The sequence below is a fragment of the Ixodes scapularis genome, unplaced genomic scaffold (assembly GCF_016920785.2).
Source record: "Ixodes scapularis isolate PalLabHiFi unplaced genomic scaffold, ASM1692078v2 PGA_scaffold10__122_contigs__length_95168666, whole genome shotgun sequence".
Lineage (NCBI taxonomy): Eukaryota > Metazoa > Arthropoda > Arachnida > Ixodida > Ixodidae > Ixodes > Ixodes scapularis.
The window spans coordinates 78404579-78427027 of NW_024609836.1; the positions used below are offsets into that span (position 1 = coordinate 78404579).

General features: G+C 43.6%; 1 pseudogene; it reads left to right on the forward strand.

The window, feature by feature from the left end:
* Positions 1 to 1332: 1332 nt before the first annotated feature.
* On the forward strand, positions 1333 to 7093 carry LOC120849260 (annotated as a pseudogene).
* Positions 7094 to 22449: the final 15356 nt, after the last annotated feature.

Genomic DNA, 22449 nt, shown 5'->3' on the forward strand with positions numbered 1-22449 from the left:
GTAGATATTTGTAGAAAACAACAATCTATATAAAGGTTGCCTTATTTGATTGGTCAATATCTGGACTTATATGAGAGGCCGATATACCCCTATTTCGCAGACCCATATATGTATATATAAAAAATTGGGCATATCTAGCCAGATATGACTTATATAAACTGATGCGCTTTAGATGGCAAGATGTGCCCAATGTTTTTATTAAGCCATATATTTTTATAGAACTCCAGATATGCCATTTCCGTAAGAGAGTCGTCACTGTGTGAAAGGTTCCGCACGCTCCTTTCCCGAGCAATTGATATATCGGGCGAGAAAACACGAAAATCATTCGAGTAATATCTAGAAAAATACTTATCTTTAAATTAGTTGGGCCTCTAATATCAGCCATCTATTCGGAAATATCAATTTCCCCCTGAAACCCACAATCAAAAGCTTCAGTAACACATTTTTTTAAATGGTATTTTCAGCATAAAAATTATTTTCACACCTAATGTGCGACAAGACTGGTAAATATACCTTGAAGATAGCACTCGTCTAACTCTCGCCCCTTTTTTAAATCTGGTCCAATAAAAATTGAATAACATTTATAGATTCTGAGGAGTAGAAAAGGAAGTGTATTCGTTGTGAATATTTCCTCAGTCTCATCTCAGACCTTGATGCTTACAAACATTGACTGCACATAGTGTAAACATTCTTCTGAGTTTCAGATATCTGCACTACTTAAAAACTCAGGGATCAGAAATTATTTCTACAAACATTCAAAGTTCCTTTCTGAATAGGAGTGTTGTACCTGCTGCCCTAAAGGTTCGAATAATGTTAAACTAGCTTTGAACACTCATTGGAAGACAAATTATAACAAAAAGGTAGACTCCTTAAGCTTTTGCTTGACCCTCTATATTCTTGGCAAATTCAATAACCTAGGATTATCTTGTTTGCGCAGGCAGGTATTGCCATTAAATTTTAATACAATTTGACATGTACCTCGACAAAAGTTTATATGCCTGTGTTTGTGTTCTGATGCTATCGTTGTATTTTGTCTCTGAAAATTTTCATAATTGTTAAGAAAACACAAAATAAAACTGTAAAATGATCTCCCAATACGTGGACAAGAGCCCCGCTGCTTGTGACGCAGACATGTTTGTCACCATCTTACGTAGGGCGATATCCATTGTTACACTTTGCTCCATACGACTGTCTTTGAGAACAATGTATGTGAAAGATATTGTCTCCTCGAAAAAAAATATCTACTGAACTCAGGCTGTCCCTACGCCAGCAAAGAACTATATATAGCCATCCTAAAATCTGTAACCACATCATTCACGTCTACCGTCCAAGATGAATGCAGCCATCGCAACCCTTTGCTTGCTAGCTGCAGCAGCGTGTGTTATTGCGCTGCTGCCTGGTAAGTCTGTTTCCCACGTTATTACGCTTGTATATTCCTTGTCTTATTAAAATCGTATGCTTAGGTTTGCGATTTCAATCCCCGTTGTAAATCTCTTACAATAGCCCTTATGTTCTTTCGAATCTACATAAAACAACCACACAATTTCTTATAAATGAGCCAAAAGCTGTCTAATTTGAGTCCGGTTTCACATCTTTTGCAACTGTCCCAGTTAATTTGCCTTTCTGGAGCACGGCATTGGAAAACGCTAAGCGAACACTACTCAAGAGCATGTCAGACAACACCACTCTTTAGAGTGGTATGCAGCAAATATCGACGTTCTTACACGTACAGAACCACATCTTTCCCAGGCAGTGCTTCAATACTTCACAGTGTCATGCAATGTTTCTTTTGGCAACAATGATATTTCCTTCCCCTAGGATAACTCTCCGTCAGTTTGGTGGGTATTTTTTTTTCTCGAAGGTATTCAATGACAAGGTTTAAAAGAATGCATAGCAGCCTCTTTTACTGGTAATATATATGGTCCCACAAGGCTGGCACTATAGACCTTCCTTTGAATCCTCGATAAAGCACTACTTTTGTAAACTTCAGATAGTAGAGTTTCTCTATCCGGCAAATATAAACCTTCATTGTAAGCGCAGGGATGCGCTTTTCGCCCTGTTTAGCACACACTGTCATCATGCGAGAGAAAAGTTACATCAGCGTAAAGTTTAAAGGTGTAGCTGAGTTGTGCTTGCCCTTAACACATCAAGAAAGCGGGCGAATTGTGGAGAAACTGCTTTTTCTATTTTGCCATGCTCTAGTACATTTATTGTATTCGTAGTTGTGGTGCAAAACTATCAATAATACTATCGATAGTCGCCAAAATTCTCACTATCGATAGTAAAAAAACCATTGACCGTGCTATCAATTGTCGACTATCGGAAAATTATCGTTAATCGACTGTCGCAAAACTATCGATGGTCGACTATCGTAAACCTATCGATGGTCGACTATCGTAAACCTATCGATAGTACTGTCGACAGTTTTCTAGCGTTCATATTAAACATACTGCAAAAAAGACGGGACAATAAGACGAAGAAGCACACAGGACAAGCGCTAACTGGCAACCAAAATTTATTGAATGCTTCCAACCTTGCTATCGCCGTTTTTAATTTTTTTAAATATTAATGTCCAGTACCAACTTGCCCAGCAGACCAAGCTTTTACAATAAAAGGTTTACTATCGATAGTTTTCCGACACTAGTAGTTTACGTCTCTCCCTTTTTACTTTTTCTCGCTTTATTTTTTCAAATGGAACAGCAACTAGCCCAAGCACTTACCAATCCAACTTTGGTTCAGCTTTCAGTAAGCTTTCAGAGAGGAGAAAAGGAGGCGAGCGGCAATTTTGTTCACTCTAGTACAAAACTATCAATACTACTATCGATACTCTCCATAGTCCCCAAACATCTGGCCATCAATAGTTAAAAAAACTATCGATAGTACTATCGATAGTCCACTATCGAACAACAATCGATAGTTCATCGATAGTCGACTACCGATAGATCTGCGACACTATCAATAGTTTTTCCAAAACTATCGTCAGTATTGATAGTCGGTTTATCGATAGTTTTGCATCACTAATTTGTAGCCATTAAGTGTTGAAATGACTTGTTTCTACTGTAAAAAAAATAATTATATCGTTGTGTGATGAAAAAATTGCATCACTGTTCTTTTTTTTTTTTTTTTTCGTTGGCGGGACGCAGGAACAATATGAATTTTTGTTTCGAAGTTTTCGCCAGCATTTTCAATTTTGCTAAATCGTTTGAATGGCTGAGTCAGTACTTACTTAGAGGGTGACAAAGCGGCGTATACGTGAAAACCGTTTCATCAACAAAAACATTAAAACACTAAAATATTCGAATTTTTTTTTTTTTTTTTTTTGATAACCACAAAATTTCGCGGAAACGTTATGGTCAGCGAGCGGTGTAATCTTGCAAAAGAAATATAACACCAAATTTGGTTTATTAATTACCTTTAATGATATTTTTCTTCTCAAAACCCTCTGCAGAAAGCATCTGCAGAGCACCACCTTTTGAGTCGCTCTGCACTCCTGATGCTCTACTTAGTTGGACGTGGTACTTTGACAACAGCACTGATGAATGCCAGAAACACGAAGGATGTGGCAAAGGTTTCAATGACTTTGGAAGCAAGGAATGCTGCGTGGATTCCTGTCCATACGGTACGTTTCTCGATTGTTCTATTGCTGATATTTAAGATGCGAGAGAAGCTACTTCCCAAGCAGTTCCTTTTGTTTCTGGTGGACCTTTCTTACCTTCCGTTTCGCAAACAAAGACTGTAATTACGCAGATTTTTATACTCCCAATAAGGAGCCTCTCCTCAGAATCGCTCTCGTACAATTAATTTGAGCAGGGCTTCTAAAATTTAACTTTGTATCACAGTTTGTGTTTCTTCATCTTCATATATTACTCTCGCTGATTTTTCATACAATTCAAGTTGAGCAACAATACTTATAAAGGGAGAGTTGAACAGGAAAAGCGCGATATTCAAATTAAGAACCGTTTGAGATTTTAACACAAAATAGAGAACACAGCTTTTAGATTGTATTTGACTCTTAAAGTGCTTGACAGCTCCGAGGCGGGACTAGTACCAATCCCCTTACTGGGCACCAGAGCCAATATTATGATACCATCAGCAGACAAGAACTCCGAAGAAGAAACCATTACGCAAGAAGTGTGATCATAATGAGCCAAGGCCTGAGTTCGTTTCAGTTGTTAGACAAATTAGAGAATTCGATATTGTGGTATAAGCACCTCAAAATAGTGCTCAGATTTAGATATTAGTGCACAAATAATTATTGTCGTAATATATTTATAAGGAAAGGCACTAAATTTCATTTTAAAAGTGCTCAAACACCAATGTATGTTCATTCTTCGCAAACCAAAAAATATATCCGCAATAGTTGTTTTTTGTGCGCTTGTAGCAAGGAATGTTAAGAACAATGCTTGAAACATTTTCGTGTTTATACGCTTGCTGGTCATTTCAAATGAAATCCCCATCGACGAGTATTTAAGCATACAAAATATCACTCAGCACAAACGACGCCCGAAGGATATCATGTTGAGATCCAACCCCAAGTTTCATGATACACGGTAGTTTAAATGATAGATCAATTTAGCAAAATTAGCCGTTCTTAAGTTCTCCTCGGTTTAGTACAATATTTCTTCCATTTGAGATTGAATAATGAGTAGCTAGAACAATTATTTGGTTACTATATTGATATCAACCTGTGTTATTTTAACGTGTGCAGGAAAACACCACCCATCCGGCAAGCCAGGAAACGGTAAATATTATGTTCAACTAAAAATAGGATTCTATCTACCATGTCGGCCTTTGATGACTAGGATTCAAAAAGAGAAACAGTATGTGATTTGATGTTTAGACAGGGTGACATTAAACTGGTTTCAGTATGAATGACCTTAGTCTAGGAGTTTAAAGGAGTTCAATTGTTCGGCTAGTGTCATAAGCAGGCTTTTACATTCAACACGCATCACAAAATTACATGGAAGCGAACTAGTAACGCACCTTTCCAGATGTAAAACAGGCTCATTTGGTATTGGATCGCTTAATTAGTTTGCCTAGGTTGAAAATTGTGCTCAACCTTATCAAGCTTTAATGAAAAAGCCACGGCCTCCGAATGCTCTAGACTACGGCGCAGGAGAGCGTGTGAAGTTCATCCTTTTCATTACTAACACTAATAACAATATTGTAATAATAATAATACAACTAATAATAATAAAATTAATACTACTAATAATATTAATTTTAGAAAATAATTTTTTTTTATTTTTGCGTGCCCAAAAAAACCCCCCAGGGCTTCACTTTGGAGCAAAAAGAACATGACAAGGATGACGATCTGTATGGTGTTGACATTAAAAGTAGAGTGATTCCTAGTCAAACGGGAGAGAACGTGAATATTAAGATTGGATAATAGCGAATAATTTTTTTTAATTCCATTTACTATATCTTGTTACAAAAAATGAAGCCATGTTCTGTTCTAGTCAGACAATGGCCTGAGCAAGAGCTTATCTAGAAGAAACATGTAATAAAATAAAAGCGGCGCTGACAGTCGTGAACGATGCGTATTAATCGTTTTTGCACACATTCAATTTTTGTTGACTGCGTTTCTGACAAAGAATTCTAAGCTGCAGAACCAAGTTCAAGCCTTGACGTAAAAAGAAAGCGATATAAAATTCAGAATGCAGGCAGGGTTTTCAAATCGCTGAATTATGCGAGGTATCAGTCCCAACATCGGTGTCGCGCTGCCCATGATAGTCACATGCGAAGTAAACATCAGTTCACTATCTATATTAACGCCAAGACCTCTTACAACAGACTTGCGTTTGATTGAAGTTTTCTTAATATATAATTCTTATATAATACATTTCAACGTCTGTAAAGGAACAAGACATGTTTTGTGAGGGTTCAGTTTCAGGCTATTCACATTACACCGCTAAACTATGCGCGACACATCATTCTGTAAAGTTTCGCAGGCAACAGGAGTATGAACATCGATAAAAAGCTTAATGTCATCTGTTAAAGGCATTTTGGGATGGAGTAATCTCACTACTCGTCACGTTGTTGTTGTCGCTGCCCTTCGAGTGACATGGTTGAAGGATTTACGTTATTTCAGCAAAGAAACCCAAACATTGAAACATTTGAGTCTTATTTTGTTAATGGTACATTTGAACTTTTCACGTAAAATATTAGCATAAGAGAACATACGAAACAATGATTATCCACTCCTCACACACCTCTCCTATTCACAATGGATATTTTTCCCGATTTATTGCTCGCTTTTTACGCATGCCTTCCACTTAATGTGCATATCTACCTTGCGTTTCATAAGGCATCGATCTCAGTATGGGCAGCCCTCAAAAATCAGTTTTTCAAAGCATTGCGCTGGGATTTGCGACAAAGGTGCCCTAAGGGGGACAACTATTGAGAGGATAAATACATAAACGCTCCGTAGCCTAAAGAAGAAAAACCGCTTTTGTCTATGGAAATATTATCGCTAAAGCCTTTTTTTTTAAATCATCTAAAAATCGCTGCGGGCTATTCTGTCCTTTATAACGACTGAAAAGTTTCTTAAATTTAAAAATACGATTGGTTTAACTATTATTAACTTCATATTGCCCAACGAAGCGCCTGAGTGACAAAGTATTATCCAAGTAAACATGCGAATACTGGGAAAAACATTTTTTTTTTGTCTTTGCGTGATTTAATCAGGTGAGTTAATCTTTTCATTATTTTATTGAAAGCCTCCTCGACCTTCGGGCACATCTGTGGTAAATTTTAGCACGATAAGTTGAGCAGCTGATTTACGTGGATCGTCCAAATTGAGATGAAAGTGTTAGTGCACACTCTATTATCTTGTCGTACATACGGCATGCACGAAAAATTAGAAAAAATTTTAGGAAAAAGCAGGAACCTATTAGGTAATGCAGTTCATGAACGAGTGTACCCAGATTCGAGAGAATGGAACGAGTCTAAGGCTTCAATTTTTTGGGTATTTTAAATCAATACTTCACTTTCAGGAAGAAAACTGTAATCGGACAGCGTGGCCGGCACCGGAAGCAAGGCCTGCTGTTGTCCCTTCAAAGAAAATTGCAACAAGGCGCCTTCATGTTTCTGAATAAAGTTGAGCATTAAAAAATATTTGCATGCATTTTGTTGTCCAGTTTTAAACCGTTTGGAAAACAAATTTTGGAATACAGACTGTTCTAGTGCCCTTATTGCTGTTTCTGCTTCTCTGCAGTACTACAGTCATTTATATCAAAACATATATCATAACTAAACCCAAAAAACGCACTTCTCAGTCGGTTGCGTTACTCGAAAACCCCACATTCCATTACAAGTTAAGAAGCAAGCCACATAAGAGAGCTTTAGATACTCAAAAAATATTGCAATGTTGAAGATATTTTAAAGATACAGAAATTCATTTCAATTACATTGGACTTCTGAGGCAGCCAGTCTTAGTCAGATGGCTCTAATGTCTTGGTCGCACATTCTCATTTAAGTGTGGGCTCCAACGACGTGTTACTACTCTTTGGCGAGAAAGCACAATGACACCACCCATTGTGTCAATTACACCACCCATTGTGTCAATGACACCATCCATTGTGTCACAATGTGTCACAATGGGTTGTGTCATTGTGTCGCAATTGCACCACCCATGCGCGTCCTTCTTTAAGATATAAATAAATGTAATTATTTTCAGCCACCATTTTTTATGGATAGTAGGTACGTATGATATCTCAAATACTGCAAGTACACCAGTTATTCATTTATTTCGAATATTCCAGAGTTACCTAATAGATGACGACCGTATGTCAGTGCTTGATCGTGAAAGGCATTGTTTCCTGGAACGCATCGCAACTAATCTAAGTAAAGCCTGAATCCTTTTCTCATGGAGACGTATTTCTTAATATGTATTTATTGTGTATAGTGCTTCGATTATCCCGCAAAATATATAAAGGATGTTGCTTTCCATTTAAGCTTTTTTTTTTTTTCAAAAACGGGGTGTGATAGTTAGGCGCATTCTGTGCCCACCATGCACTTATCAGGCGGCGGACATTAGATTAAGGTATAATCGTCATAATAGGTAGACTAATTAGATTTAAAAAATAACTAGGTTTTTAATAAGGATTTTAAGTGCCATGCCTGAATTGCAGTATTGACGTCAATTACTATTAGAAGCCAGTCCATTTTAAAAAAATTCCGACAAAGTGATGGGTTTTATACGATATTAAGCGGACACGTTTCGCGTTTTGTCGCCCGAAAAAACAAGATAATTTTTTTTGCGTTTTTCTCTCGAAAAACAAATTGGTGCCAAAAATGGCGACGCAAGCCCTGTATATTATAACGCTAAAAAAGTTGTCCGTATGTGCATGTACATGGGTGCGTGTGTGTGTCTGTGTTTTCTCAGGACATATTTGACAAGGCTGGAGGAATTGCCAAACCCACACATACACCCTGTCTTTTCGCGCATTCTTATCCCTTATGTGTCACTGCAGTTGCCTTTAAACGTGTGGGAAGTATTCAGGGGCTGCTAAGATATTCGAAACCAACCGCCACGGGATATGGGAGACTATAATACTGGCAAAAAGAGGGGGTGTGCATCTGTCCGGCAATCGCTCCGGCCTTAGCCAAAATAGATCTTAGATCTCTTGGTCGGGAAGTGCAAAATATTTTGCATGTGGTGAAGAGAGGAACAGCGATTCTTAAGAGGTTGTCGATGAAATGTTAGTGTGTGTGTTTCGTGATTTTCCGCTAGTGGTTATGGTGGGTTCTATTAAATATGTAGGGCACGAATTTACGTTTTCAACAAAAAGGCCAAATAAAACATTTTACAGTTTTTAGCCATCAAAATATTCGAGCATGGAGGTTTCTGCTGAGCGTACCGGAATCCCAGCCGAAGCCGCTAATGCGCTTCACAAGCTTTCACGCCAAACCACAGAAGAGAGTTGTAACGTCAGTGCTGCACAATACTTTGAGAAAATCTTGTGAGGATCGTATACATTCGGCATCATGAACCAGAGTTTAAGGTTAAAAAGGCAGAGTGAAATCCAGGATTAGTGTCAAATGTATGTTTTAAGCTTACCATTAGCATTAGTGAGGCACAAACACAAGTCGATGGGAGAACATCTTGGCAGTTCTCTTTGTTCATGCGTTCCGCACATTTTGAAGGCAGTAGTGCAGCCGGTGGGCATATGAATGGGTCGTCGCCAGCACTGTCCTTTTTGACGGTTAGAATAGTGACGTCGTTGTATTAATCATATCGTAGCTATCTTGGCACCATACCCTTGGTGGGCGCACCGATGACACAAGTGAGCACTTGCCCTAAACTACGCCACTCTTTAATGGTCATTGTGGGAAAAGTTTTAGGCGTGTTTTTTTCGTTTTTATTTTTTTGCGAGCAATTGTTATATCGGGCAAAACACCAAAATCCTTTGATTAAAACAAAATAAAATCCACAACCCATTTTTAAATTAGTCTGGCCTCTAATATTAATTGTCGTCTATCCTGTAATATCAATATGGCCCATAAGACCAATAATCAAATGATTAATTAACACATTTTGCTTAATTGGTGTATTCAGCATAAAACTCATATTCTCCTCTTATGTGCGACAAACTATATCGCCCTTCAAAATTCAATGAGATTTCGGTGGTATTCGGTTACCTAATTCTTTGGTCTTTGGTAAAAAGCAGGCACAAATCTTCTGAGCTGCAATATGATAACTCCGGCCTCCGAATGTTTCAGAAAACTTCGCTATATGACATGGCGAGTTCAATGGGCAATCGATCTCTGGCAGTAAGTTTGAGGCGTAGTTATGTACCTAATCAGGCTTCCACTGTCAACGATAACTTGGAAACGGAACAAATAACTGTAGAACATAATTGCAGTAAAAGAAACCAAACCTTGACGAATATGTGCGTTATTACAACACCGATATAGTATTTTGTCTGCCAAAATACCAATACAGTGTAAAATATCAAAAGGTTAAAACACCAATAACTCCACTAAATACTACACTCTTTAGTACTGTTATTTTGGCTAATTTATCATTTGCTTTTTTCAAATTCTTTCTTTCTATTTCTATAAAAACGATGTGCACATGAAATCATTAAAAAAACAAAAAAAAGAAAACATTGAAAAATCAATACGGACCCGGCTGAGTGTCCAAGTCACCAATGTACTCGGTTTGACGGTAATGGAAATATCATCTTGTACGTAACAAGGCCGTGGCGCTCGATTTATACGTCACTTAGTTGAGGCCGGGCCGGGGGTATACAGGTTGGACACGACACCTTTTGTTCGGCTGAAACTTTTTTTTCAATCGGTCAGAACACAAGCGTCATCTGATGGTTCAGGCAGCACTCGTCTTCAGCTTAGCCCCATGCTGGCCTCAGGTTGCCCACATAGGAAATGTAGCGCTATAAGTCTCCGTGTTCTAAAGAAGAGTTGTGGTGTAAAATACGGGCGCCGTACAACTGTTCCGGTCTAGAGCGCTGGAGTAGATACATCGACGAACAGAACAGTAATTAGATTGTCGCCAACTTATCGCTCCCGTTGTTGTTGTTTTTAACTGGGGAATGGAGCGCACAGCTGCCGCCAACCACAGACATTTTTGTTTTCTCCAGTAGTCGGCAGCAGCGCCGTAAAGCGGCAGATCGCTTCTGTTTCGTATGCCTCAACGCCCTTAGTTGTAAACGTTGGCCAGAAGTCTAATATATATTTCAATTGTATTTTTTTATATCTACTCGCATATTACAAATGGGCGATGGAGGCAGGAAAAAGCTTCAGAGGTGCGGAAACAACATTCATCAATATAGGTATAAATAAAGCATTTATCGGCTGGAGGAGAATAGTTTGTGATTTTTTGACTGCCGCAGTAATAAAAACATTTGTTTTTTTTTAATTAGTTCGTAATTTATTCTGATTTATTCGTGACCCGTAATTCGTTCCGGGGACGCGGCACTCTAAATTATCTGGAATATATATTATATTTTACGCATAATTTATAAATCTGTAGTGAAGGATAATTGGGAATTTTTAGGGAAGCCGCGCACATTGTCTCAAGCTTATAGTTGAAATATTATTTTGTTTTCAGTATGTGAAGATTAGAAAATCTCTATTTTATAAGACGCATTTGCTAGGACACGAATCGCTTTCTTCTGCTACAGAACCAATTTATTCAAATTCATACTTTTCCATGTTCTCTAAACGAGGTGACACTATGGGATGAACGGGAAATTAATAGTGTGTTATAAATATGAAAATTTACACTTGTTGGCATAATATGGCGATGCTTGTATAGACCACCTACAATATTTGTGAGTTTAAGAGTAAGATAGGAGTCAAATAACATAAGGATTAACAGTATTTACAAAATCAACCCCAAAGGAGTTTATTAATAATTTTTCGGTGGCATTGGACATTGTACCTTTTGGTTTTGAAAACACTGCTTTCTGTTTAACTTTCATTTAATCTTAAGGAATTTAAGGCAGTTCATGAGTCGAGCTTTTCTACAAAAACGTTTGCATCAGAAATTAGCTTCTCAATATAGTACTCTTAAGAAAGACTACAATTATTAGCATAAAATACAAATGAGGTATGACTTACAAATTATATTATTCATAAACAGGTTAAAGAGCCAGTATTAACTACAGCCTTGCTATCTAAGAGCGGGTGATTCACCGAGTTTGATGATGGGACATGTCGTAAAGCTAAATCAACGTTCCACTTCCAGATTGAGCACTCGGCGGTTGCCTCCAGAGACATGCGGTGGTGGATAGAATATTTTCGAGTCCCTCGATAATCTCTGAATAAAACTGTGCATTATTAAACCTATCTTTCCATCTTCTTTATTGTCTCCTTACGACATTTTGTGTACGCTATCCTTGAGGACGACGCAGGGAGACGACGTCTCGGAACCCAATTTTCCCATCGACGCGCGTGCTTCAGCCAATCAGCGAGCGTCCGGACGTGACGTGTCCCCCTTTTCCGGTTAGAAAATGTTTTCGCTGTTTTTACTTTCGACCCACAATGAAGGCGAAAAGGCAGGGGGGTCGGGGGTTTCGTGCACTGGCTGAAGACGTGGCTGCAAGCATTTCAGCGTGGAAAGAAGCAACCCGAGTGGAACATCGGACTCTGAGCAGTGTTGTGTGTGCGTGTACGACGCCGTGAAACTGCTCTTCGTCGTTTGCACGAAAGCTGCCACCGAAATTCGCGTTGGGTTCCGACCTCCGACTGTGTGGGAATCATCACTCCCAATGTGTTGTGTAGCCTTTGTGTGCACCCACCACTACGGAATACAACAGTTCTCCATAGGAAACACTCTCGCACAAGCTGCGTGCAGTGTGAAAGGTACGGACCGGCCGGCGTAGCACCGTGCTTTGTTTGCAAAAGAACGCGGCATAAGAGCACCTTCTGAAGCTGCCCGCTCGAGTCCGTGCCTTTTGCCAATGCTGCATGTAACCTGAGTGTAAACGTATATGTAATCATCGCCGTTGTCCATTCAGTGAAGACGGTTGTCTCCCAGCGCATATATCGCGAAGGCAAGGCAACAACAATCGTACGAAGCAGACGAATAAAACAATTCCGTGTTCTCTCGACAAACGCGGTGGTTCTTCGAGAAGACGCCGCCGCCGGGTGGCCCTGTGTGATTGGTTCGACTTTTACGACGCCGGCGTCAGCGTCGACAGCAACGCGCGCTTTTTGCTCAGTGTCAATGCGCCTTACTCCGACGCCGACGTGCGCCGACGGCGACGCCGACGAAGCCGCTCATGCCGGAGACGGGCGCCTAAGAGCTGCGCTCTAAAATATCGTCCTTACAGTTTATGTTAAACCAAAGTTTCGCATAAACTTTCACCTTTATACACGTGTACACTTTCACGTCTACTACGTGGGAAAAACGTTAAATAATTAATCTTTTCTTTTGTCAAAATTTAACCGATTACCTTGTTAAAAATATTAACCGCTATTAAAGCGTTCATCGAGTAATCGGTAGGTTATTCAATCAATTTCCCAGCCCCAGTATTTGCCACATAATTAAAGTCTGAAAATATATCTCCAACCAAAAAATGAAAGGCAACCCGACGTTTCAAAACCAACACGGTTTCTTCTTCAGGGGTGACTGAAAGGGGCACTGACACATCAAAATCATATTTTTTTTTTATTATCCGAAACGATTGAAAACGATGCCGGGACATTACCCTCAAAATTTGAAATTTGGGAGTTCAGTATTTGTGAAGTAAAAAAACAATTTCCAAATGCCGAATTCGAAGTTCCCTCGCGATCGGCGCCGGTACCTTGACGTCAAAACTCGCGGAGACCTGAGAGTCGACTTTCTTTCACCACTCCCTGCTTTTGCCATGGCGACCCAAAGCGAGGAGGAAAGGAGTGAGCGGCGGCGTTACGGCGGACCGGTTTTGAGCGGTGTCGCCTGTTTTCCGTTGGAGGATACAAATCCAGGAGACGGCACCACAACGAACTCCCGATTTTTGGTATTTCAAAAAGAAGGGCCGTAGTGCGTTCGCAATTGCGCTAAAAAACATGTTTTACGATTGCCGTAATTAAATGTTATAGAGATGTCGCCTACAAAGCTTCTAAATTTCCTGATTTTTGACGTCACCGATCAAAAGAAGCGAGGAGGCGAGAGGCGGGAAAATCAAACGCCAAAAATAAAAAGGCGCGCGCGCGCGCGGGAAAATTTTTTTTCGCGATGCGGTTTTTTTTTGCGTGTCTATGACCGCAACTTGCATCGTTTTAGACAATAAAAATAAATACGACCTTTGGGGTGTCAGTGCCCCTTGAAGGCGCGCGGACACAGCAGCAGCTCCCAACCTCTTCGTCTTCAAAAAAGGAAAGAAAAGAAAGAAAGAGAAAGGAAAAATTAGAAAATTAAAAAAGAGAAGTTAGGAAATCGGAAAAATTGTAAAATAACTTGTTAGTCATGAAGATGGTCATCTCTTCAGCTTTTCCGTCAGGTCACGGAGGCCATGTGCGTACACAGAGGGCAGAGCGCCCAGCGACTGTTTAGGTATCCTGGGGTGTGCTGGATGTGCCACGATTCCAAGAAAAGTCTTCTTCGAAAATTGGGCTCTGTGTCCACCACGTGCGCGTTCGCGAAGTCAATGCGATGGTCTAGGGTATCGCAATGTTCGGCGATGGCGCTGCGCTCACTGTCAAACTTCCGCACGTTGTTCTTGAGTTGGCGGATACGCTCGGGAAAGTTCTTCGTCTCGCCGGTGTAGGTTGCGGGGCACTCTGTGCAAGGAATGGTGTAAACCACGCCCTGTGCTTTTTCCTTTGGTGGACGGTCTTTCGGTCTTGGCATAAACCTTCCCAGTGTGGACGTGGGCTTGTGGGCCACCAGAATACCTTGCTTCCCCGTACTCGTGCGAGCGCTTCGCTGGTTCCCTTTACGTAGGGAACGCTTATGCGCGCGACTCGATGGGGCTGTCGTTCTTCTACTGGCATCTGGTTTTGTCTGGCGAGACCTTGCCGTCGAGCGATGCGCTCAATAAAGCTACTAGAGTAACCATTTTTCTTTAGGTCTTCAATTATGGTCTTCTTCTCCTTCTTTCTATCGGTTTCCGACGAGCAGATAGTCGTTGCCCTACGCAGCAGGGTCGAAAGCACTGAGGCCTTATGACTCGTTGAATGGTTGGAGACAAAATCGAGGTAGCGTCCGGTGTGTGTTGGTTTTCCGTACACCGCAAACGTCAGATATTGTCCTCGTCGGTTCACCAGCACATCAAGGAACGGCAAGGTGCCATCCGTCTCATATTCTACGGTACATTTAACCCCTGTCTTTTTTACGCCTGTCTTTTTTGTTTCTGCAACTGTCGCCGCCTGCGGAACGCGCGCCGCTTTTGAGTCGAAAAGATCGTCTGCTAAAAAGGCCTGCTCTCGACGCCGTATGCTCGTTCGTTGGCGGCGTTTGTTGCGCCATCTCTTGTTTCCCGTGCGAAACGGCGCCGTGTTGTTTGCAGACCAGTGGCGTCGCTATGTTTCCATAGGAGCTAAGCCTTTTTCTTTCTTTACTTTTTCCTCAGGTAAGTTCGCTCTTTGTAAATTTTACAAAAAAAAAAAATGCACCATCTGCGGGCAACGCTGCATAAAGTCGTAGCGCGATAGGTTAAGAAACCGAATTTTCCGGTCGATTTAAAGAGCCTGGCGTCTCCTTGTTTCACCCTGTATAATGTTGAAAACGAGCAGAAATAAAGCACTGCTCTTCTGAGCAAATCAGAGCATTGAGCTTTCGTTATACCTTCCAGTTTCAAAACGAAAAAAAAAAAAAAGTTAGAAAAGTAAATGTTTTATTGTAGGCGAGGAATACCCAAGCATTACGGCTATCCTGTGAGGTCAAATACTTTCGACAGTTAATACTGTGTAGATTTACACAGCTAAATGTACGGAGCCGTAAAAATAAAATCGAACATAAAATGAAGCAAACATTCCAGTTGCATTTGTTTCATCGCGCACGGACTCGCCAAAAATAGCTTTCATTTGTTTTGTTTTCTTTGTTTGTTTGTTTTTTTCACAGAAATTTTTACAGTGCTTTCTTAAAAACCTTGAGAAATTCTACTCGCCAGAGAACACAAAAGAAAAAAGAAAACACGGAAATTTAGCCGCCACCAGCGTCCAGAATCGCGTCTATGCAGGCTGCCACAGCCCACTGACGAAAAAACCCGGAGCCCAGCGCAGTCGGGCAATACAGGCCTACACTCTCGAAACCGGGGACACGCGCTGTAAATCGCTTCGTTCGAAACTGCCGGTACAGATACGTCCGGCGTCGCATTAGGCTCGATGAGGAGGAGGAAAGAGGGAAGGAGAGGAAAAATAGAGAAAGAGAGAAGGGGGTGAGGAGGAACATTTAAGAATATAAGTTACTCTGTCAGGGCCTACTCTCTGCGTGGCAGCCGTGGACAGTATTTTATAAACATAAATCAACACAGAAAAATCATCAAAAATCATAGTTTCCGACATAAGTAAATGTTAGAAGCTTTGATGTCTACTTAGTTGCATGTAAATCTGAGGCATCTGACCCCAAATGGATTTTAGGAGGCGGTGTTTGAAAGTAATGAAAGCAACGAAGAAAAAGGTAAAATTGAAAGTATCGTTCGCCGTATGACTCAAAGATGGCGCAAGCGGTCCACTCTCTCCAACCGGTGTTCGCTCCCAAAATGCGCGGGCCATTTGGAAAATCAAAACATCAATGTCTCCAGGGTTTTTTTCCTTTTTTTTTTTCTTTTTATGATTCACATATAAATCTTGAGGTGTACCGTGTGTCTAAAGATGAGACATGTGGTGCATACCGGGCAGCTGTGCTGTGCGCTTGTTTAGACAGCGGGGAGTTAGCCGCAGTGAATGTCTCGTGCCTCTGAGTAGATGAGAAATTTAGCCAGTAGTAGTGATACACGACCGCACGCGGGTACAATGCTCGTTCAGATAGAAACGGGAAGGGATAGGGATTGAAACCGGGATACTTCGGTTGTGCGGGGCAAGCGTATTCTTTGCATGCTCCCAGCTGCGGTGCGTTAACACACTAAACAACCAATCCTCAGCAATTGTAAGGTTGTTGTCCGGGACCTTAATGGGAAGCCTGGGGGTGTCTACCGTCGGAGGCCGGGGGACCGTGGAACGATGCTGGTTGCTGGAGGGCTGACTGTAGGGGGCAAGGACTTGGGAGAAGGACGACCAAGACTGCTTAGTGTATGATTAAAAACATTTTAACTTTACTTCACTTTAACTTTCCCGGAGTACACGATTCAATCAAACAACTGGGAATTACTGGCCTCACGGGTTTATGATCGCGAGACACGAAGTCAAGTGTCCTATACAGCGCACGTTGAGGGTGATAACTATGTAGGCGGCGAACAAGGGCTGCCGCGTACGGCAGGTAACACGGCGAACCGCGGAAGGAATGTCAGGAGCTCATAAGCCCGTTCAAACTCGAGGCTCACACGCTCGGTCAGGTCTCAAGACAGTGCGCGGGAAGCCGCCCTGTCCAATGAGGATTTCGTCCGCATTCCACTGGGTCGAGGCCTGACACTCTCGAACAATCGCACGAGAGTTCATTGCTGTTGCCGAGGGGGTGATTAAGATCGGGCCCTGCGGTTGAGAGTCGAAACCCTGATATCTTTATGTTCCAAGGAAGATCAACTGGTTCTCGGTTTCGGCGAGATTCGTCGAAACGTGCCTCACCAGCAAACGTCCTCTCACCCCGGAGCGCGTGCAGGAGCCTCAACGCAAATGAAAGGCGCCCCTAGGAAGCTGTTTCGTGAAGAATCCCACGATGCTGAATCCGCTCCGGCGCGTATACATCAGTTGCGTCCGGTGCCTTTCCACTCAAAGTCACGAAATACTGGAACATGACCCGATGTTTTCGAAGAAGACGCTCGAGCTCGAAACGCGGCCCGGTTTACGAAGCGGCGTGCCAGCCGTTGATATCTTCATTCCGCGGTGCATGCCCCGAGCGCCCGCGTAGATTTCTGTGTGTCTAAGACGATCCCCCCCCCCCCCACGCCGGGCTGTGTTCTCGGTACAGTGAATGTGCATGGAGTGTGTAGCTATGAAGACTTGCCCTCGCAAAAACCTATGTCGTCATGAAGTAACGTAAGCATTTGCACGGAACAACGGCGATCGAAACTTAAAACTCAATCTCGGACAAAAAGGAAAAAGCTAAATTGCCATTAATTGAAAATGGTTCCAATTTATGGCAACCTGAGACGTAAGACATATGCGATCTTGTGCTAGCCGTACAGACTGGCACCAATCTCGGTTGCAGTTGTAAGATCAAACCAAAATGCTAAGTGTATATTGCATCCATATTGCAGTGCAACAACTCTATTTATCCTATTTACTTTATCGGAAGCGATCAGCTTGGGAAACCTCCCCTACAGCAAATGCTAGCAGTAAGCAGTGAACAAAGAATTGAAGCCCGGAATATTCCGTTAAGACTTCACGGAATGCGCTACGATTTGTAGCACATTTCGTGAAGTCCTAAATGCACATACCGGCTGCAGTGAGGCGACCGACGAGGACTTTCAAAACCGCATTTTGCACCTTCGATTTCTACTGTCCGAGAGGGGACAAACTTTCGGTGAAACTCACTTGACCTCACCCGCTAGGTGCGCTGGCATCGGCCACCATGGTCGCCATCTTCGAGGTCTCTTTCTATCCAACGCAGGTGTCAGGTGTCGTCTGGTCGGACCTTTCAGCGTGGTTAAGCCGCATTTTAAAACCTTGAAAGGTCTTTTTGAGCGAAACTAGGGATTATGTTTATACGCTGGTGCTTTTAAAGCGCCGTAGGAATGTCTTTTGTGTGTGTTTTAATTCGTTTTTGTTTGTCGCTATCGGACTTGTCCACCGCGGCTGCGTTGCTCCATCGATTCCATGCAGCACTCCGTGTCGCGCGCCGTGCCCACGGAGGTAGTTCTTGTGTAAAAACTCTGATGTTTCTACTTTGGTGCAATTGCATCACAGTGTGATTACTCTTCGTTTTGTTTTTCTAGTTTTTTTTTTGTTTTGTTTTTTTTTTCTCTCTAACGGGTTTTCTTCGTTACGGCCGTGTAGCTCCACTGCCTCCGTGTCGTACGTCGTGCCTTCGGTGGTCGTTCCTGTACACAAACATACCGTGCGGCTATCCTAGTGAGCAGCTAATCAAACTTTTTATTAGCGGTCACAGCGACTGCGTCCGTTGTGACCGGAGTGACCGGAACAACCGATCGGCACTTGGCGTACACACCTGCAACCACTGCAACAAGCGCAGCTAGGTCGTCAGCACGACGGCCGCTTCACCGACGCCGTCAACTGTTTCCGTGGTGCCCCTTCGAAGTTATAAGGCTGCCGTCCGCTCACACTGGTTAATCACCACTCTTGGGGTGAATGAAAAGCTCACTTTCGCGAAGTTTTCGTCAATAGGCTTTTTCCGTGTGTGGCTGCACCCCACAACCACTCCGTTTACCACGGCCCAAACGATTTAACTATGAACCGCAAGTAAGCGATTTGGCGCCCGACGATACAAGCGACAACGACCGGCTTCGCTGTCGCTTGGTCACTCGCGCGTCGAGAGCGATTTAAAGCTGAATTGCATGTAAGCGATTTAGCGAGCGAGCAGCTAGACGAACGACGGCGACAACGGCGAGAGTCAGCGACGAGTGACGAAGATTTCTCACTGTCGCGTCGCGTCGCTCGGTTTTCGGGTTTCGAGAAAACTTAGCTCATTGCCCTGGCCACTTCCTCCCGTCGCTTTCATGCGGTTTGCCTCGAAGCGCGAGTGACCGAGCGACAGCGAAGCGGGTCGTCGTCGCTGGTTTCGTCGCTCGCCACGCTGACTTGTCGCTGTCGCTCGTCTCGTCGCTCGCTAAATCGCATACATGCGGTTCAACGCACACGGTACTCGGCGGCAACAAGGAGATTAAAAGGACCCGCCCCGACATGATTTATTTTTCTTCCTTCTGTTCAAGGAACCTTCTTCATCGATAGAAAACTGACACACACTACCAACGGACGACCGCGTACCCAAGCTACCCATGCCAGTCAAACGTCAAACAGCGTCCTCGAAAATGGCGGATCGACGGTGGCGCTCCCCGAGGAACTCGAACCTGCAGGCTCAGTGAACACCACCTATTACCTCTCTTCACATGATTCAGAAAGGCCCAGTAGTAAAAAAAAGAAATGTTTTATAATGCCATCAGGTATAAAATTTTAAATTTAACCATGTCAAGAATACTGAAAAAAGTGCAAGTGGATCCTAATGTTTTCGAGAAGTGGTCTAACTTCCTGACAACAAGGAAGAGGAACTCTAAAAGAAAACGTCAAGAATGATTCTTGCGAACACTAGGGACTCCTTCGGGAAACCTTACGCACTGTGACTTACCTCCGGTGGTTGTTCCACGCGGTCATTATAGATGATAGAAGGAATGGCCAACTTCTGCTTGATCATCGCGCGCAGCAACAGGTCTTCGGTTTCTTAATAGAAAAACAGTTCTCTCAAAAAAGGGCAGTAACACAGCCTGTAATTCATTCCCCACAACAGAAGAGACCGCGGTAGTTAGCCCGTCCCATAGAGCAGCGTGTTAGCATTAACTTGCCTCCAAGTAGGGACGATGTGTCTGGCAGTAGAGACCTCGAAGATCCCGACGAGATAGCGCCTCCTCGCGTTCCCCTCAGTGAAGAGATTGTGCCGGAAGTGGTTGATGACGGCGACAGCAGAACTCCTCAAGACATCATTGCTGGTGCATGTGAAGATGAAGACGATCTAATGGGGAGGTGCTTTGCTCACTTCGGAACCTCTACTCTGCCTCACTCCAGCACGACAAAGGCCAGTGGAGTGGCTATGCGTATAGCAATTGTACATGCTCATAACTTCACTTTACTTCGAGTGCACTCGATGATTTTCTAAAATTTGTCAACAACTTGTTCGGGCAAAATCAGAATGTTCTGCCAGAGAGGGAATTCCTCTTCCGCAAGCTTTGGACTCGGAAAGCCTCCACAGTTGCCAAAAAATACTTCTACTGTGAACGTACTATCGGGGAAAAATGAAATGCGAACAGAGGAGCGCGTGGCTCGCGGTACATAGTGCGCCGCCTGGAAGTGAGCCTAGGAGCGAGGGTGCGTGGCCTACTGCGACGTGTTCACGTCCCTCCCTCTGCGCTCCCCAAGCTTCAGCAGAGCGCCTCTTAGTGCGCTGAAGGCTATCACCGCTATCTTTGCTGGCTCAGCGCGTGCGATGCAAAGAAGCTCGCCGCACTCGCCGAGGACGCAAAGATAGCGGTGATAGCTTTCAGCGCACCGAGAGGCGCACTGCCGAAGCTGGGGGAGCGCCAATAGAGGGGCGTGAACACATCGAAGTAGGCCACGCACCCTCGCACCTAGGTTCACTTCCAGGCGGCGCAGCCTGTACCGCGAGCCACGGGCTCCTCTGTTCGCATTTCATTTTTCCCCGATAGTACAAACTGTGGTGGACTTCTGCAAGTCAACGACGCCGGCACGTTGACGTGCACTGCGTGCCGTACTTCAGTTGATAGTGAAGCATAATGGAACTACTTCACGATTTTGGATGTTGGTCAACTAGTGAAGCACGTGATTGCGAAGACAAAACAATGCAAACACTCCAACTTTGTCACCCCGTGTTAATGAGAGGCTTCAAACATCAACAAATACCAGCCAAAAAGAAGTTAGAAGTTATGTTTCTTTTTTATTTATACTTAGTTTATTAACTAGTCGATTGTCATTTCACACTCGTTTCCCGACATCCACTGCGGTCGGTGACGTTATTCCGAGGGAGTGACGTCATGTTCTAACGCCCGCGCCGAGCGGCGAGCCCGAACAAAGACAAAGAAAGAAAGGTGACCGCCGCATACGCGTCCACTTTGGAGTAAAAAATCAAAAAGAAAGAAAATGATAATCCATTGGGAGCTAGACGGCCCATTTTTAACCATCCGTTCAATAACGGGCAGCTAAAATGAACGGGCAGCCTAACGGGCCGGCTATGGGCGGCCTGCGCTCATTCGTGTCAGGGAAAAGCAAAAGGGCACCTGCTGCCAAGACGGAGTACATGGCTATTCCGGTGGGCCGGCTATTTTGCGACGTTCGCATTCGAACCTTGAACGGGCCGTGTGTAGCCGTGACGTTTGGCAGCCCCAGAGTGTAGCGGATGCGCCTGTCCCTAACACGTGACCTGCGAGATACCGCGGGAAAGAAAGCGGGAGTTCCCCCTCCTCCCCACCCCCTCCTCCTCCTCCAGTCGCGCATGTGCGCGCCCGAGACCCTACTGGAACCAATGGGAACGGATTGGATCCACCCACCATCGTGCGGTTACAGTGCGCTGCGTCTCACTGGATCCGACTGGTTACACTCAAAACCGCGCGGTACCAGATCGGATCCGCGCGGGTCTAAAATGTCCACAAGTTTGGAACTGCGCGGCTCCGAACTGGAACCGCTCCGATCTGACATTTTCGTACGGGAAGGTCCACAAACCTGGCCTCGAGGTCGTTCCGGTCTAGGTCGTGTCTTCTAGTGCATGTGATTGACGACGGTACGGCGACGAGAACTCCACCACCAGATCGGTTACAATATTTCCTGTAGACTTTAAACCGCGTCAGATCGACGAGCTGGCTGTTGTAAATGGAGTTGTCCAGCCAAGTCTCACAGAAGGCGAATATGGTGTTGGGGCGGGACTCTGAGCACCCGGAACTCCAGCATTTTGTTCTTGACGAACCTGAGGTTGGAGAACCAGAAGGAGGGTGTTTTCCTTGTTTCCGTGGTACCGGCAGCCGTTGGTCTGTCCCCGGCTGTGGTAGGTAATGCGATCGTCGTTAGTGCAGGCTGCTTCGGCGCTTCGAACAGGCTGTCGTCGAACGATGGCAGCTGGCACACGCCACAGTACCATGGTTCCGTGCAGTTCGGCATACGCCGATAGGTGGGCAGTGAGAGCTGCTCGCATTTCCTGTGGATCCAGATGTTGCAGCCGTC